General features: G+C 34.6%; 1 protein-coding gene and 1 long non-coding RNA gene across 5 annotated transcripts in view; one reads left to right on the top strand and one right to left on the bottom strand.

Annotated features, from left to right (window-relative positions):
• The window catches only part of LOC136826220 (limbic system-associated membrane protein-like), a 94,130-nt gene that overhangs the window by 2,974 nt on the left and 73,656 nt on the right, over positions 1-17,500 (top strand). The gene's annotated exons all lie outside the window — the stretch shown is intronic.
• The window catches only part of LOC136826221 (uncharacterized), a 516,569-nt gene that overhangs the window by 467,707 nt on the left and 31,362 nt on the right, over positions 1-17,500 (bottom strand). The window contains exon 2 of one of the 4 annotated variants that reach the window (XR_010849555.1): positions 6,876-6,983. The exons of the other annotated variants lie outside the window; for them this stretch is intronic. This is a non-coding gene — a long non-coding RNA (uncharacterized lncRNA). The remainder of the gene's footprint in view (positions 1-6,875; positions 6,984-17,500) is intronic. 4 annotated transcript variants of the gene reach the window in all.

Raw genomic sequence — 17,500 nt, 5'->3', positions numbered from 1 at the left:
TTCCGAAAACTTTTAAATAAGTCGTCCGGGGGCAAGAATTGGAGAATATGTCAATCATGGGCATCGCGTCAACCGGAATCTTAAATATGAGAAGGGAAATGTCAGTCTTTTTCGGGATTAAAAAAAAAAAAAAAATATTTTCATTTAGATATTTGAATATCGCAAAGAAGAGGGGATCTTTTGCGCATTTGCGTCGAGGAATATATTGCGAGTTTCTTTATGTCAATTGCAACGAGGAGTTGGGAATTGTAAGGTGATTGTTATATATTTGTTACACGGTTTTCTCTTACTCTGCTGATGATTGTCGTGAGTCTGTTCTTATGATATACATTCATTGACATTAAATATTGTAACTACACCATCTTACCATTATATATTTAGACACACACATACGCACACCCACACGCACATACAAGCACACACACACACACACACACACACACACACACATATATATATATATATATATATATATATATATATATATATATATATATATATATATATATATATATATATATATATATATATATATATGCAAACTTAGAGCATGCAGATAATAACTCGACCTTGGCAAAAGCAAAAAACATACCACTGACGGAGGTGAACAACCTAAAAAAAAAATAAAAAACTCTCAAGTATTCTTCTTAAGCGTAATTCGTGACCGGTCATCTGTTCCTAAATAAGAACTTTGGTCACTATTCGTAGAAGAATGACTGAATAAGATCCTGCAAAAGTTACCGATCATTTTCTAAGACTTCAAGGAATTACTGAATTTTTGCATGAGAAAAAAAAGTTTTGATGCATTAGGTGAAGGAGGCTCTAGTGTTTGACAGATATGTAGAAAAAATTATGTTTTATACAAAAAAAAAAAAACTCAAGATAAATACGTTTGGTTAGACTGTCGTTAGTCTGTTAAGAATATTTTTTGTTTCTTTACAACAAAAGATTGTTATTGTGTTTCGTAAGAATTAGAAATAAAAATGAAATTTCTTATGATTAACCTTTTTCTGGTACTTGTTTTCAAACCTTTCTTATTTCTAATTGATATTTTGTAAACAAATGCATAACTCTTTGGTATATGTTTGAGAACAAGAACATTCTTGCTGATTGTTATATCCGAAACCGTACAGATCGTATTCATTGGTGTATAAGGTGTTTCATTTCACGTGAAGTAATTCGGAAAGGCATATTTTGTTCAACATGCTACCGATACAATCTTATTTCTATCGACGTCTAATCAAGTAAACAAAGAACTGTAGTCCCTGTATCTGCTTCGCTGACAGTAAACCTCTCTTTCCAGCTTGCTCAATTTACATTCAGTCGTAAAGTGTTACGAATTCATTCCCTTTTTTCGCCAACTCTCGATCGAAGTCGATAACCTTGAAGTTGATGCAAATCCAAAACGTGAAGATTAACGAGCCACCGTCACACGGACTGATGTCGAATGCTTCATTGCCACTTGACAATTTCGAAAACCAGCCAGAAACCAAGAGAAAATTTGTCATTATGTTTGCTTGAATATTCATGTCCAAATTTGTTTATTGTCGGCGAACTGTCGCATGTTTCTACTGACGCAAAGTCAAAGTTATGGTCACGGCCACGACTAAATGAATATTGCATTGGCTCGAATGTAACTTATTGTAGCAACTTTTGACCACTGTAATATATCGTCACCTCGAGTTCTCAGAAATGTTTTGATTGCAGGCATTCTGAATACTTACTCATTTCAGAGTGAAATTCCCATTATTATTATTATTATTATTATTATTATTATTATTATTATTATTATTATTATTATTATTACCCCGCCCTTTTTAGTTTTCTGTAAAATAAAAATATTGAAGTGTCTTTGTCTGTCCGTCCGCACTTTTTCTTTCCGTCCTCAGATCTTAAAAACTACTGAGGCTAGAGAGCAGCAAATTGGTATGTTGATCATCCACCTTCCAATCATCAAACGTACCAAATTGCAGCCCTCTAGCCTCAGTAGTTTTTATTTTATTTAAGGTTAAAGTTAGCCATAATCGTGCTTCTGGCGACGCCATAGGACAGGCCACCACCAGGCCGTAGCTGAAAGTTTCATGGGGCGCGGCTCATACAGTAACTCGATTGTGTCGGAGAAACTTCGGTGCATTTTTTGCTTGTTTTTATTATTATTACACCATCAAGTCTGTGGAATGTGATGCTAACTGTATTTTCCTTTTTACTGGAATTAATAAGTATAATGACAATTAGGTGAATCATTATATCTTTAAATCGTATTAACAATAGTTAAAATGTCATTGACAGAGTGTGTGTGTGTGTGTGTGGCTTCAATCATCATCCCTTTCATCATTATCAATTTAATTTTCGAAAGTACGATCACGTAGGGTACTCATTTTCTCAGAGAATTTGGATATTATCAGCAATTATGCAGATGCCAGGATATGAACAGGGCTTCATAAAAGAGGGTCGTAGTCTATGCTAATCGCTTGCCCTGAACGAAATCTTTTTTGATTAGGGATGATTACCGATGCTTAATGAATATCCGATTGGGTTACCTTTTTTTTATTTTTAAAAGGTTCACCTTGAGAAAGGTAGCTTTTTTTTATGCTGCATTACATTTTAAATTGAAGTCATTTATTTCAAAGTAAAAAGTTATATTACCTTTTCTTTTTTTTATTATTTTTTTAAAGGGTTCACTTTGGGAAATGCAGTCTTTTTTTCTGCCTTTTCTTTTAATTTGTAGTCATTTACTTCCGAGTACAATGGATAATTCACCCTAATCCTTCTGCTCTACTGTAAAACCACGGGAAAATTTGAATGATTTTGGGTAGAACTTATGCGTTGCAGTTTTCTAAGCTTCTAGTCAAATACCCCGAAACTAACAAAACATGACCATTTATAGCAAATATATTAAACTTTTACCTAGATTTGTGTATATACTACGTATGAAAGCTTATTTTGCCTAAGACGCCTTAGAAAATTAAATGATCTTCCCCTTAAAATCATGAAAAAGCATTCCTTTTGCCCAAAGATGATAAAGGGTTAAAATTTTCATACGCAATGCACTGATCAAGCAACACTGTAATGTCATTTACCGGCTATCTTAAACGGTGGATATTCACCAGTTAATCCTAGTTTTACTGAAAGTCATTTAAAGCCACGATGAATCGTTTGAAGTGTAATCTGTCTCATGTGATCCATCTTGTTGCAGCCGCCCTTGTAATCTCGATTGATCAGTCTTCCTCGTTTTAGAAGGCAAATTGGCTATCACGTAAGAGATCACGTGAGAAAACCTGTTTAACCATTTTTCTTACTTGAGTTAGCTCGATATTAGAAGCCATGACATAAGTTGACGATTGGACAGACTGGTTTTTATAGTTCGTATTATTTCTTCTTGTTATGAGTTTGAGGTTCTCATTGCTCTCTGTACCAATGGTATTCCCTCCTTTGAAAGAAGTGCTATTGTTTTCCCGTGTGTTTATGCTGAAATCAAGAGTAATATCCCAATCTTTTTGTTTTTTTTCAAATCTGCCGATGGATAATTTAATTAGCTTGATCATTACTTCTCTAAAAAAACTTCTTACCCCTCTCAACATTCTGGCATGTAAGTTATTCAGAATGTCAAATATCAAAGATAGTTTTTCTTAGAACAATCTGTATTTTTAGGGCACTGGAAGGGCGACGAATTCTTTCTTATTTTTACAGATATACAAAACTTTTTCTGTATATATTTAAACGACGAAAAAACATCCGTATTTAGAATAATGTCTTGAGAGAACCTTGTATGAAGACTTTTAGACAACTGGATAGCCGACCAGTATGACAGAGAAAACGACCTAAAACAGGCACGCAGGAGAGAGAGAGAGAGAGAGAGAGAGAGAGAGAGAGAGAGAGAGAGAGAGAGAGAGAGAGAGAGAGAGAGAGAGCTTTTAATTTACCTTACAATATTCTCTGACTAAACACAAAACCATTTTTGTAAGAAGCAGTGTTAGCCATTTCCCAATACTGGCCTTCAGAGAGAGAGAGAGAGAGAGAGAGAGAGAGAGAGAGAGAGAGAGAGAGAGAGAGAGAGAGAGAGTTATGTTTTCTTACATAAAAAAAAATCCCCGACTAAAAAGACTATTCTCTTTTCCCAAGAAACAAGTTCCGGGAATCGGGCAATATCGTCCTTCAGAGAGAGAGAGAGAGAGAGAGAGAGAGAGAGAGAGAGAGAAATAAAAAAAATCCCTTTTAAGAGCAGCAGCAGGAGGTCCTCGTTCATTGGCACAAAAGGTGATCCGGAAGGTCTAATTGACTGCGTGGTCGACATTCCAAGGCTCCACTTGAGCTCAAGTCGTTTGCAATACTCTGAGATTCTCATTCCCTTCCTCAGGGGCAACATGGGACCCCCTGGGAGGATTAAGGGGCAGGAGGAGATGGGATCCCCTGGGCTGGGTTGGGGGGATAGGAGAGAAACAAGGGTTCCTCTATACATCCATCGCAATTGGATAGATCGTCTCGACCCTAACGCTGACTGACCTTTATCCAGATAATTCCGGAATTGAGACCTTTATCCAGGTCATTCCAGAAATGACCATTCTCCAGGTCATTCCGGAATTGAGAACTTTATTCAGGTCATTCCGGAACTGAGACCTTTATCCAGGCCATTCTGGAATTGAGACCTTTATCCAGGTCATTCCGGAACTGACCATTATCCAGGTCATTCCGGAATTGAAACCTTTATCCAGGTCACTCCGGAACTCACCATTAACCAAGTCATTCCGAAATTGACCTTTATCCAGGTCATTCCAGAACTGAAACCTTTATCCAGGTCAATCTGGAACTCACCATTATCCAGGTCATTCCAGAACTGACATTTATCCGGGTCATTCGGGAACTGACCTTTATCCATGTCATGCTAGAATTGACCTTCATCCAGGTCATTCTAGAATTGACCTTCATCCAGGTCATTCCAGAAATGACCTTCATCCAGGTCATTCCTGAATTGACCTGTATCCAGGTCATTCCGGAAACGCTGTCGTCCCTTTTTCATTATCCGCTCACTGAAATGATGATCCAAAGGACGTTCGCGTGTCTCTCGCCCTTCCAGGAAGCCGGTGAGTGTATTAAGACCTCGCCAGGAGTCCGGAAGCCTAAGGAAACGATAGACTCTCTGTACGAAATGGAAAGCCTGGAGTGCATCGAGACTCGCCCTGAAGACGAGACAGGCATACATTGCGAATAAGCGAGATTAAGGAAAACTTGAATGCATTCCGAGGTCTCGTGTGAAGAAGAGTGGAAAAGGGTTCTGCCGAAACTATAACATATAGAACATTACGAGTAGTATGTAATGGAAATGTAAATTGATTTTATTAATGATGTAAAACACACGTATGTTGGTTGTGTATTGGGAACCATTATCAGTGATGTTTATTGTCGATCTGAATATATATATATATATATATATATATATATATATATATATATATATATATATATATATATATATATATATATATATATATATATAAAATGTTCAAAAAGGAGATTCTTCATTTACAAGCTTTCAGACCCCATCTGCCTGAATCATCAAGGAACCAAATAATTGTTTGGTTCCTTGAAGATGGAGGCAGACGAGCCTCTGAAAGCTTGGAAATATATATATATATATAAATATATATAAATATATATATATATATATATATATATATGTGTGTGTGTGTGTGTGTGTGTGTGTGTGTGTGTGTGTGTGTGTGTATAGTGTGTGTGCGTGTGTATAAATATATATATATACACACTCACACAAAATATGTATGTATGTGTGAGCTTTTCCAGTCGTATATTTTTGAATGGCCGTTCATATTTTTCCAGTTAACCCTCCTAACAGATATAATCGGGCAAGTCGACAAACTGAAGCTGGGCACAATCTCCTTGGGTAAGATAATAATAATAATAATAATAATAATAATAATAATAATAATAATAATAATAATAATAATAATAATAACAACATGGAATTATTCGAATTCTTGAAACGAAAATAGGTGGACATTAAAAGACACTAAACTTAGCATTCCACCCGCAGCCTTTTATTTGCACCGAGGAAGTCTTTTACGCGGGGAAAGGAAAAATAAAACTTTTTCTTTACTTTCATTAAAGTGAATTCAACTTGCAGGGAATGGAAAAGGAGGAATTTGTTCATCAGTTGTTGTTGGATGCTGTTGTGAGTTTTGCTTTGAGTTGAAGCAGTGCTGTTACTTACTCTAAGAGGAAAGCATTTTGATTAATGCAGTATGTTTGCATATATTTAGAATTTAACTGGATTGTGTGTGTGTATATATATATATATATATACATATATATATATATATATATATATATATATATATATATATATATATATATATATATATATATATATATATATATATATATATATATATGAATCTACTGGTCACTTTTACCAGATACATATGTAATTGTAATTGCCACAATGTCCTCTTAACTTCTCGAATTCTTCGCGCTTTTTGGATATGCTTGTCACTACAAAGCCGTAAGATCAAACGCAAGAAATTGAAGAGACTTTGATGCCCGGTCGCGAGAAACGAACCCGCGTCACCATAATCACAAGGAGGTCGCGTTGCCGACCTGACCACGAGAAGGATAAAGTCTATTGCCTCTCGTACACACACACACACACACACACACACACACACACACACACACACACACACACACACACATATATATATATATATATATATATATATATATATATATATATATATATATATATATATATATATACTGCATATCACAAGTGAGGAAACAGACTTTGTTCATAGGAGGTTTATTTAAATTTCTTTGAGTGCCCAAATGGAGGTATCGGTTTTAATTTTTCTTAATCCTACCTTGTATAGTGAAGATAAAGGCACCGACTCCTAAAATTTCACCGCGCCGTTCGAATAGAAGAAACTCTCTTGCAGTGACCATGATCAATACGTTAGAGTATACAAGAACTGCAAATGAAAGAAACCGTATTAGTTGCGATTTTCACGACCGTAAAAAAGGAATGCAACGTAAAATTCAAAGGCTGTTCATAAATTAAGGCAATGAAGTTACTCTGAACCAATTAAGAAAAAACATATCATAAGAGATCACCATTCCACCCCAAAACAGAGACGCTTATATAATTACATTCGTTAATGCCCTCCAAAGGTATTCAAGTACATGGATGTAATAAATATATAGAGTTTCAGGCAAGGGGAAAATAAAACCATCAAAGAGAAGAGAGATCGGGTTGAAAAGTGCGGAAAATCAATTTCTTTTTCATCACGGTGGGAAATCACTTTTGAAAATGACGTCGGTGCTCGGGTACCGATCCATCAGGGGGGGCATTAAGAAAGCGAATGTCAGACATTGAGGGAAAAATGACCTCAGGTATTACCAGAAATATTCGCCGTGCATTATTTGACATTTCACGAAATGTCTTGGATTTGGTGAAGTTTAGTGCTTGTGTTGATAATATCATAGGAGTGGTTTGTCCTTTGTTCTGTCAAAGGACCATTTTGTCTCTGTCGCGGCCTAAGAAACAGGAGATCAGCGCCTGCCCTATGAGCCTACAGAGGCCCTGGAGGACTTTAACTTTGCATGGGATAATTTGTCTTTCATATTTGCATGGGGCAGTTTTTTTTTTATTGTTTCGTCTTTGGTGTGTCCATCTCATGTGTTTATCTTTGATTTAGTCATAGAAGAGACGTTTTCTTTCAAGCCCGCGGAACAAACTGGATTAGATACTGCCGATGGATATATATATACAGTATATATATGCACATATAGTGTATGTATATATGTATATATATATATATATATATATATATATATATATATATATATATATATATATATATATATATATATATATATATATATATATATATATATATATATATATATATATATATATATATATATATATATATATATATATATATATATATATATATATATATATATATATATATATATATATATATATATATATATATATATATATATATATATATATATATATATATATATATATATATATATATATATATATATATATAACATTTTCTTGTACTTGTATACTACTGCTGGATAAAAAGTCTTGGATGCTGCTCTATGATATATGTTTTTTATGTTACTGTCATAAAATTCCTTATGGTTATTGCCCAACCGCTATCTGTGTTCGTTATAACCACATGACAGTTTGCCATGCGGAAATAACGAATACAGAGAACCGTATACTTCAGTATACAATTCCAAAGAGGAGAAAGTATTCCAAAGACTGTATACTCCAATATACAATTCCAAAGAGGAAAAAGCATTCCAGAGGCCGAATACTTCAATATACAATTCCAAAGAGGAGAAAGCATTCCAGAGACTGTATACTTCAGTATTAAATTCCAGAAGGAGAAAGTATTCCAGAGACCGTATACTTTAATATACAGTTCCAAAGGGAGAAACTATTCCAGAGACCGCATACAATTCCAAAAAAGAGAAAGTATTCCAGAGACCGTGTACTTCAGTATACAATTGCAAAGAGGAGAAAATATTCCAGAGACTATATACTTCAGTATATAATTCCAAAGAGGAGACAGTATTCCAGAGACCGTATACTTCAGTATACAATTCCAAAAAAGAGAAAGCATTCCAGAGGCTGTATACTTCAGTATTAAATTCCAAAAAGGAGAAAGTATTCCACAGACCGTATACTTTAGTATACACTTCCAAAAGGAGAAACTCTTCCAGAGACCGCATACAGTTCCAAAACAGAGAGAGTATTCGAGAGATCGTATACTTCAGCTTACAATTCCAAAAAAAGAGAAAGTATTCCAGAGACCGTATACTCCAGTATACAATTCCAAAGAGAAGAATGTATTCCGTATACCTCAGTATACAATTCCAAAAATTAGAAAGTATTCCAGAGACTGTATATTTCAGTATACAATTCCAAAAATGAGAAAGTATTTCAGAGACCGTATACTTCAGTATACAATTCAAAAGAGAAGAAAGGATTCCAGAAACCGTATACTTCAGTATACAATTCCAAAAAGGAGAAGGTATTCCAGTGACCTTATACTTCAGTACAAAATTCCAAAAAGAAGAAAGTATTCTAGAAACTGTATACTTCAGCATAAAATTCCAAAAAGGAGAAAGTATTCCATCCTGAGACCTTACACTTAAACCACAAAAAATTCTTCAGGACTTTTCATTAAAATTCCACAACGTTTGCCCAAGATGCATAATTGAAGTCTGATAATATGAAAAAATTTTTACAAACTGTTCCAGTAACAGTATACCATTAAAGTAACCTAATCTATCGCTGGCTATCCTTTAATCTCTGTCAGACAAATTAAAGACGCATCGCCCAGGCCTTGGCAGTTTACAAAAAAACTTAATGATCGAACCGATAGCAGCAATTTGCATTTCAAATGACCTCCTCCAGAATGAATGCACATAAGCTTGAGGATTCACTTGGTTAAGACAGCCATTTACCGAATAGCTTACTCTATCCTAGGAGGGAGAGAGAGAGAGAGAGAGAGAGAGAGAGAGAGAGAGAGAGAGAGAGAGAGAGAGAGAGAGAGAGAGAGAGATATGACAAATTCATCTAAGAATGAATCACGTTAACAGTGTTATGACTTGTAATTCCGTCTGTTTATCAAACTCATGTCAATAACATGCATTCGTGAATAAACAGCAAAGTCCCTCAGTAAAAGTGACAAATTATTCATTTCACAAAAAATACTTGCTTCGCTTTTATGATACTCACGAGCGATATATTGAAACCCTTACGCAAGCTGTAACATAGACAATACCCTTTTGTGTTGCAACTTAAGAATCTTTGATGAATAAGGTAACACTGGTCATTAGTCAACCAGTGTCCTATAAAAGAGTAACTTTCCATTTAATAAAGTTACATAAGTTAAAAGGAAAGGGAACAGATAGCTCCCATTTATATCCTTGACCTGGTGACCTGTTCCCAATCAGGCCGAATCAGCGAGGTTTATGTAGGATGGAAAATGATTGGGGAAGTTGGAGTTGCGCAACTTGGTTGTGGGTTTTGACTGATGTCTGTCGAATAACTTGATTGACTTGCTCTTATTCTTGCACCTTTTAAATGGCCACGCAGTGTGATTTTATTCTTATGAGTTTCGAGATAATTGTTTCTTAGCGAAGTGTCGATGGGGAAAATTGAAGTTTTAGTTTATTTAGCAATTGCCTACTTAATTACTATTCTTTTACCAAGAGTGATCAATATTTGTAGATGGAAAATGAAGGCCGAAGTTAGGTAAGGACCATAAAATTAATTCTGCCAACTGTGGATGAACCAATTTTGATTAATATTGAGGTAAGCTATATATAATTGTTTCTTAGCGAAGTATCGTTGGGGGAAAATTGAACTTTGAGTTAATTTAGCAATTGCGTACAACATTACTATTCTTTTACCACCAGTGATCAATATTTGTAGGCGGATAAAGAAGGTTGAAGCTAAACACCATAAAATCAATTCTGCTAACTCCCGACGAAGCAACGACGAAGAGGAAAGAGAATTTTAAATTGCCATAACCTTCGAATTATACTTTCGGGCCCTGGTTAACTTTGTTCACTTAAGGCGATTCCTATCGAGGAAGTTAGGACGAAAAACAGGAAAACAGACTTGCAAAATGTCCTCAAGCACAAAGGAGAAAATGAAATTTCATTTCGGGGGACTTCGCGAAGTGCTGATAACTTTCCTGATGTTTTGGGAGAATTCAGTTAATACATTTCGACAAAAATCGAAAGGGAAAAGTTAAGGTTGGGACCTTGGAGAAGATGTTATCAGGAACAGAGATTTTGAAAAGAATTGAAATGGAGGCCACGTCTCGAAAATGATTGCAGTATAGAGTTAAGAAAACTTTATTCGAAGTTAGAACTTTATTTACTGAATTCTGTATAAAATTTGATGACAATCAGGAAAGTGATAAATTTTTGCCAATTGTATCAATTTGACAACGGGTGGAAAAAGACAAACCCCATCTGGTAGATAATACGTATTTTACAATTGCGCAATTATTTATTTTGAAAATAATTACAGCATATAAGTTTAGAAAACAGTGATTAAATTTTAAACTACGGATTGAATTCTGCCTGAAATCTGATGACATGAATGAAAATTACACCGTTATTTAAGAGTAGGGGAAAATGGAAACTCAGTCTGGTTCACAAATTTATGTCAGTGATTCAGAGATTTCGTCTCATGCTGAGTGACTGATCCGGTTTACGTTCCGACGTTATAATAGCAGATAGATTTACCTCGCTCCCACGAATTTTCCAGTCTGATGGGATTAAAGTGACAAGGATGCTTTTGATAGTTTTGACAGGTCCTTTAGAGGCTTTGCATGTCTCTAACGGTGTCCTTAGGATTTTTGCATGAATTTCATCCATAACCACACAATAATATATATATATATATATATATATATATATATATATATATATATATATATATATATATATATATATATATATATATATATATATATATATATATATATATATGTGTGTGTTTGTGTGTGCATGTGTGCATGCACACATAGGTTGAATCATGCAGTCCATTTTTACTATTCAGTCTTCAGATTTTATCTGATCTGATCAGTGTAAAGGAACCTTAGAGAGAGAGAGAGAGAGAGAGAGAGAGAGAGAGAGAGAGAGAGAGAGAGAAAACGTACCCAAGCCTCTTCTTCTTGTTACATTGGGCAATAGAGCTGCCGAAGACCATGTCTTCCCTCTTTACCAGAATGTGTGACATTGCGATGCGAGGAAATTTGAACCCAGAAGACGTGAATAAAAATGTCTGCAAAGTATTTTTGCTATTGTTGAGAGTGCACGTTTATGTTGTAGGAATGATCCTTAGTATTTCCCGTAAAATGTGTGAATGCTTCTGCTTGGAAATGGCACGTCATTTTTATTAATGGCTGAAGGAAATTCATTCCAGATGTTTGTTTGAAAATAATGAAACTACGATCATGCCATTTTTATTACTTGAAGATGAGGATACTACGATTTGCTCGAGTATGTTTGTAACTTTTAGGAGAACGTTTTGCATGATGATAATGCGTACGAAAGCTGTTGTCATAATGGATTCTTCAGCTTAACTAGTGTATTTCCGTGGTGAACTGATGTTTGTGAGGTCTATTTGTATAGCAGGAGGCGCTCGTTTTCAAAACATGTCACAGCTAGATGCACGTTTGTGACGTGTATGTGTTTACAGTGTAGATAGTTATTGCAATATGTGGCGTGCCTGTGCTATGAATGTTTATTGCACTCGTCTCGTCAAGTTTGTCTGAAGAATTCAGCAATCAGTCACACTTTGGTTACGCATACTGGTGAGTTTGTCTGGCATATGTTTATGTTTTTAAGAATAGTCTATCTGTCTTGCTATAATGGTGTGTGCAGTTGTGTGCGCGTGTGACAACTATAAACATCTCAAATCTGCGGTTATTGAAAATTGTAGAAAAGAAGATTCTAACTATCTGCCTGGCATCAGGGATGTTTAAAATTGAGTTTGTGAAACCTATAAATATCCCACATCCTGAAATGGTGATAGAAACCAGGATTCCTTTGTCATTAATTTTACTGTGTGATGTTCCTATGTTCCTATTTACCCATTAACATCATTATTGATGTGATTATTACTATTAGTAGTAGTCCTATTATTATTATTATTATAATTATTTCTGAGTAGGCAGTCGAATAAATATCTTACATGATTATACGTTTAAAGAACACACTAATGTTGCCTATTTTCCCAACGTTAACATCATTATTGATATGATTATTATTAGTAGTAGTGGTCCTATTATTATTATTATTATTATTATTATTATTATTATTATTATTATTATTATTATTATTATTATTATTATTATTATTATTATTATTTCTTAGTAAGCAGTCGAATAAAGGGGATCGTACAGGAATATACGTTTAAAGAACACACTAATGTTGCCTATTTTCCCAAGGTTTTACTCCATTAATTGCATACAAAGCTAAATAATAGCTATGATTTCTGTCTTCTAGGAATATTTCCTCCTACATGAAGATATGTAAACATTCTCCATTTCCCATCACATTTACAATCTCCAAAAAACCCTTAGTTCAGCGCCAGGTTTAATATTCAATGAAAACTCCCACTCAGTCTTTTCCCCATCACCGCATATGTGCATTCCCTCTCCAACAATCACGTATCTTCTTTAATTCGACGAACATACGATATTTTCATGTGTTAGGTCGATGCGAAATGTTTATATTTTCCTCTCAGTGTTGCCAGTTCATCTCTTTCATCAAACACTCCCAACTCCCTCTTTTTATTGTCGGTTTCTCTTCTCGTGCACTGTTCTTATCCATATTCTCCTCGACAGAAATCACCTGACTCTGAATTTTATTTTTGCATGACATCATTCACTTCGGAGTTCCTGGGAGGTTTTGCGTGTAGCGTTTATTCAGATTTTATTTTTTTCGCCCCTCGCGATTTATATTCACGTTTCTCCTGCTGTATTTGTTTTAAGGCTTCGTGATATTTAGTTCTCTGTTTCCCCGTTATTTTCACTGGTTCTTATTCTGCGTCTTTTACGAGAACTTGTTGTGAATTTTAAAGTTACTTTGAATATTGGTTAACTACATTATTTTGTTAAACATTCCATTCACTGTTGTATTGGTTCTCATTTTTCTTATTTACCACTCTCAATTTAATTTTTTTCTTTATTTTTTTTCATATATGGCCTCTTATAATATACTATGAGTGTAATACCTTTCGTACGTCGTAACGCTTTTTGAATTCAATTTCATTCCTAATTGCGTCGAAACCAGAAAAACTGCCGATATATCAGGTTCCTTGAAGAAATGTTGAAAAGGTTCATTATGCTATATATGTTCCTGATTATTAAAGGGAAAGACAGGAGCACAGTTTGGGAGACCTATATAATCCACTCACTTAACTTGTCCCATACCCAGTGCCTAAAGGATGAAAATTTGTGATCATCAGTGACATCAACCATAAAAGGTAACTGTCACCAAATATGAATTATCATCTTTAAAAATTTAAGAGTACGTGTGAAAGTTATAAAAGAAACTCCAACTGTCAGAAAATCGCCGCTGACCATTCGTTTCTGTTTGATGGACTGGAAAGAGCTCGATATTTATTCTTTTGTACGTTCGTGCCACTTGGACGCCAGGTTCATTCGCCATGAGAAGTAATCGCCACAATTCCTCGAAGACTCTCGAACAAAGCGCTTCATAGTTACTTATTTTTTATGGCCTTTTTTTTCAGCATTCACAGTATTTTTTTTATTTAGCTGTATCGTAGCTTTTGCGAATGACTTCCTCCTCTCTCGCTGACTTTATTCGATTCCCTGGCGAGTGGAGTTTCTTCTGTAACTTTCAGGTGTCCTCTTAATTTCCCATGTACTCCTACATAGCACTTACCTGCTGTGCTTGGTATCACTAATAATCATATAATTTCATAATCATACATTTTCATCATGTAGGCACTAAAAATAAGACACATGTTAAGTATATAGGTTATATAAATCTCCCATATAGCCCTTCCCTCTGTTTCTTTAAGTAAGTGGTTCTTAACCTGGTACCTGTACCCCCTAGGGGTACGAAACCTTAAACCTGAGGGTACGAGACATGATAGCCAGTTTAATGGTACTGTAAATTTATCATATGTTTGTATTGTATTGTATTGTATATTTATCAAATGTTTGTATTGTATTGTATATTTATCATATGTTTGTACTGTATTTATAGTGGACGGGGGTACGAGAATATTTTCTGAGATATTAAGGGGTACGGGCACTGAAAAAGGTTAAGAAACACCGCAGCCTAAGTTCATCATTCGCATGTATAGCAGGAAGCCTGATGCGAAGAAAATTCTTATGTTTTCGACATAACCAGAAATACTGTTGAATATAAAATAAGTATTACGACATACAAAAGGCATTAATAGGAAACGTTTTCGGAATACTTACATATATTTGTGTGCGTGTGTGTAAGTGTGTTTTTTTTATCTCCCCTCAAAAGGACAAAACCTTGCCTTGCGCAATTTACAAATGTGTGTCGTGAAAGACGCCAAATTACAATAATTTCATGCGCTGAGTAATTTAATAATGGTAATATTACTGCGTTCTTTGTCAATTCAAAACCACACTAAACTCATCGTTTCAGCTGAAGGTCTTTTTAGAGACTACTTACCTCCCACCCCCAACCCCCAGCCCCCACCAACAGCCCCCACCCCCTAACCGCCCCCACACCAATCATCGCATGTCCCTCAACTCGCCTTATCGTGGCGAGAGACATTATTCTCCTTGGTGGGGAGCGATAAAGCCTCATTAGCCGTCTCTTGTTTATCTCTGTACAGATGCGCACAGGTATCCTGTCACCCGGAGGGGCTATACTTCCGGCGATTTGTAAGGACTCTCTCTCTCTCTCTCTCTCTCTCTCTCTCTCTCTCTCTCTCTCTCTTTTGAAATCGTTTCTTCGTGGTGTCCTGTGTAATTACTTTGCCTCGCGAATTGTCAGGGGAAACAGTTATCCACGTTGTTGTGTTTATTCTCTTTTTACTGTTTCCGAGAGTGTGCGAACGGTAATCCTCCGGCTAACATGTAAACTCACATATTACTGTATGTGTGTGTGTATGTGTGTGTGGTTATTTGTGTATGCCTTCAGTGCAAAGAACCCGAACCAGTAGTATATATATATATATATATATATATATATATATATATATATATATATATATATATATATATATATATATGATTGTCAAATATTTTCTGTTGAAACAGAATTCCATCAAATATAAGGAGCCCAGCGATCAAGAAGATTAAAGAGAAATTGTCAACTGGAATGATTTAACGGCGGACCTAAGGATCTTCTGGTATAAATACCGCTTTTCTGTAAATTTTTCTCATTCACAATTTGCCTGAGGAGAGAGACAGTTTGGTCTCTGAAATATAGCCTTTATTTTCCACATTTTGGCGTTTCTATGGGCTCCCTTATATTTGAGATATATATATATATATATATATATATATATATATATATATATATATATATATATATATATATATATATATATATATATATATATATATATATATATATATATATATATATATATACATTCAAAATACAATGTATGTCTATTTAATTCATATATGACAAACATAATAACAAAAACATCCGTTGACAAAAGTAGGCCCCCACTAAGATCATATTTCTTCATTTACTCTCAAGACTCATCATGAAATATTTAGCGTCTCTCTCTCTCTCTCTTTCTCTCTCTCTCTCTCTCTCTCTCTCTCTCTCTCTCTCTCTCTCTCTCTCTCTCTCTTAATACCATATTTATGGCGTCTTTTAGTTGTTTGTAAACAGCGCCGCACACAAAACTTTTGTCCCACCTTTACGATTCATTTTTGTTCCGAGTAAACACGAGGCCGGTGGTCTCCGGGGGTAGGGTTGTGCAAGGGCTGTTCAATTGCGTTCCCTATGAATTATATTGTCCCATAAAGAATGCCAGACTCCCGGAATAAATTATAGCTGCCTTTACGGAAGACAACAGAGGTGACTTCGCGTTGAAATTCCTCGTTTCGTTCGTCTTTATGGAGCTCCTTAGTTTCCAGTTTTGTTTTGCGGCTTCGTAGCGTATTGTTGGGTATAATTTATAATGCTGTTTTATTTCATATTCATGGCATTTTATTATGTAATGTGTGCAGGGCTAATATGCCGGGAGGACTAATGTTCCGTTGTCCTAAAAAAATGAACGTCATTTTTTCTGTGAAAATAATCTCGTAAATTACATTAGTGAGAATGGATTGCCCTGTTCTTTAATGCCGTTTTTTTTTTGTATGGTACCGTGCCCTGCTTTGTAGCATATGATAATAATGTCAGTTAATGGAAATTCAATGCTATTTTACGCGACTATAATCATAAATAGTCTCTTACAACATCTCTATACATACAGACATACATATATATACACACATAATATATATATACATATACACACATGATATATATACAGTATATATATCATGTGTGCATATGTATATATATATATATATATATATATATATATATATATATATATATATATATATATATATATATATATATATATATATATATATATATATATATATATATATTATATATATATATATTATGTGTGTATATATATGTGTATGTATGTATGTAGGTATAGAGATGTTGTAAGAGACTGTTTATGATTATAGTCGCCTAAAATAGCATTGAATTTCCATTAACTGAAATTATTACCATATGCTATATATATATATATATATATATATATATATATATATATATATATATATATATATATATATATATATATATATATATAATACATCCATGCATAAAATAAAGAACCCTGGAACTAAAGTATAACTTTCTGCTTTCATTTGTGTGTGCATAACGATTCATATAC

This window comes from Macrobrachium rosenbergii, chromosome 40, assembly GCF_040412425.1.
Source record: "Macrobrachium rosenbergii isolate ZJJX-2024 chromosome 40, ASM4041242v1, whole genome shotgun sequence".
NCBI classification, from domain to species: domain Eukaryota; kingdom Metazoa; phylum Arthropoda; class Malacostraca; order Decapoda; family Palaemonidae; genus Macrobrachium; species Macrobrachium rosenbergii.
The sequence above is the reverse complement of the archived record's forward strand: the minus strand, read 5'-3'. Positions and strand labels throughout refer to the sequence as shown.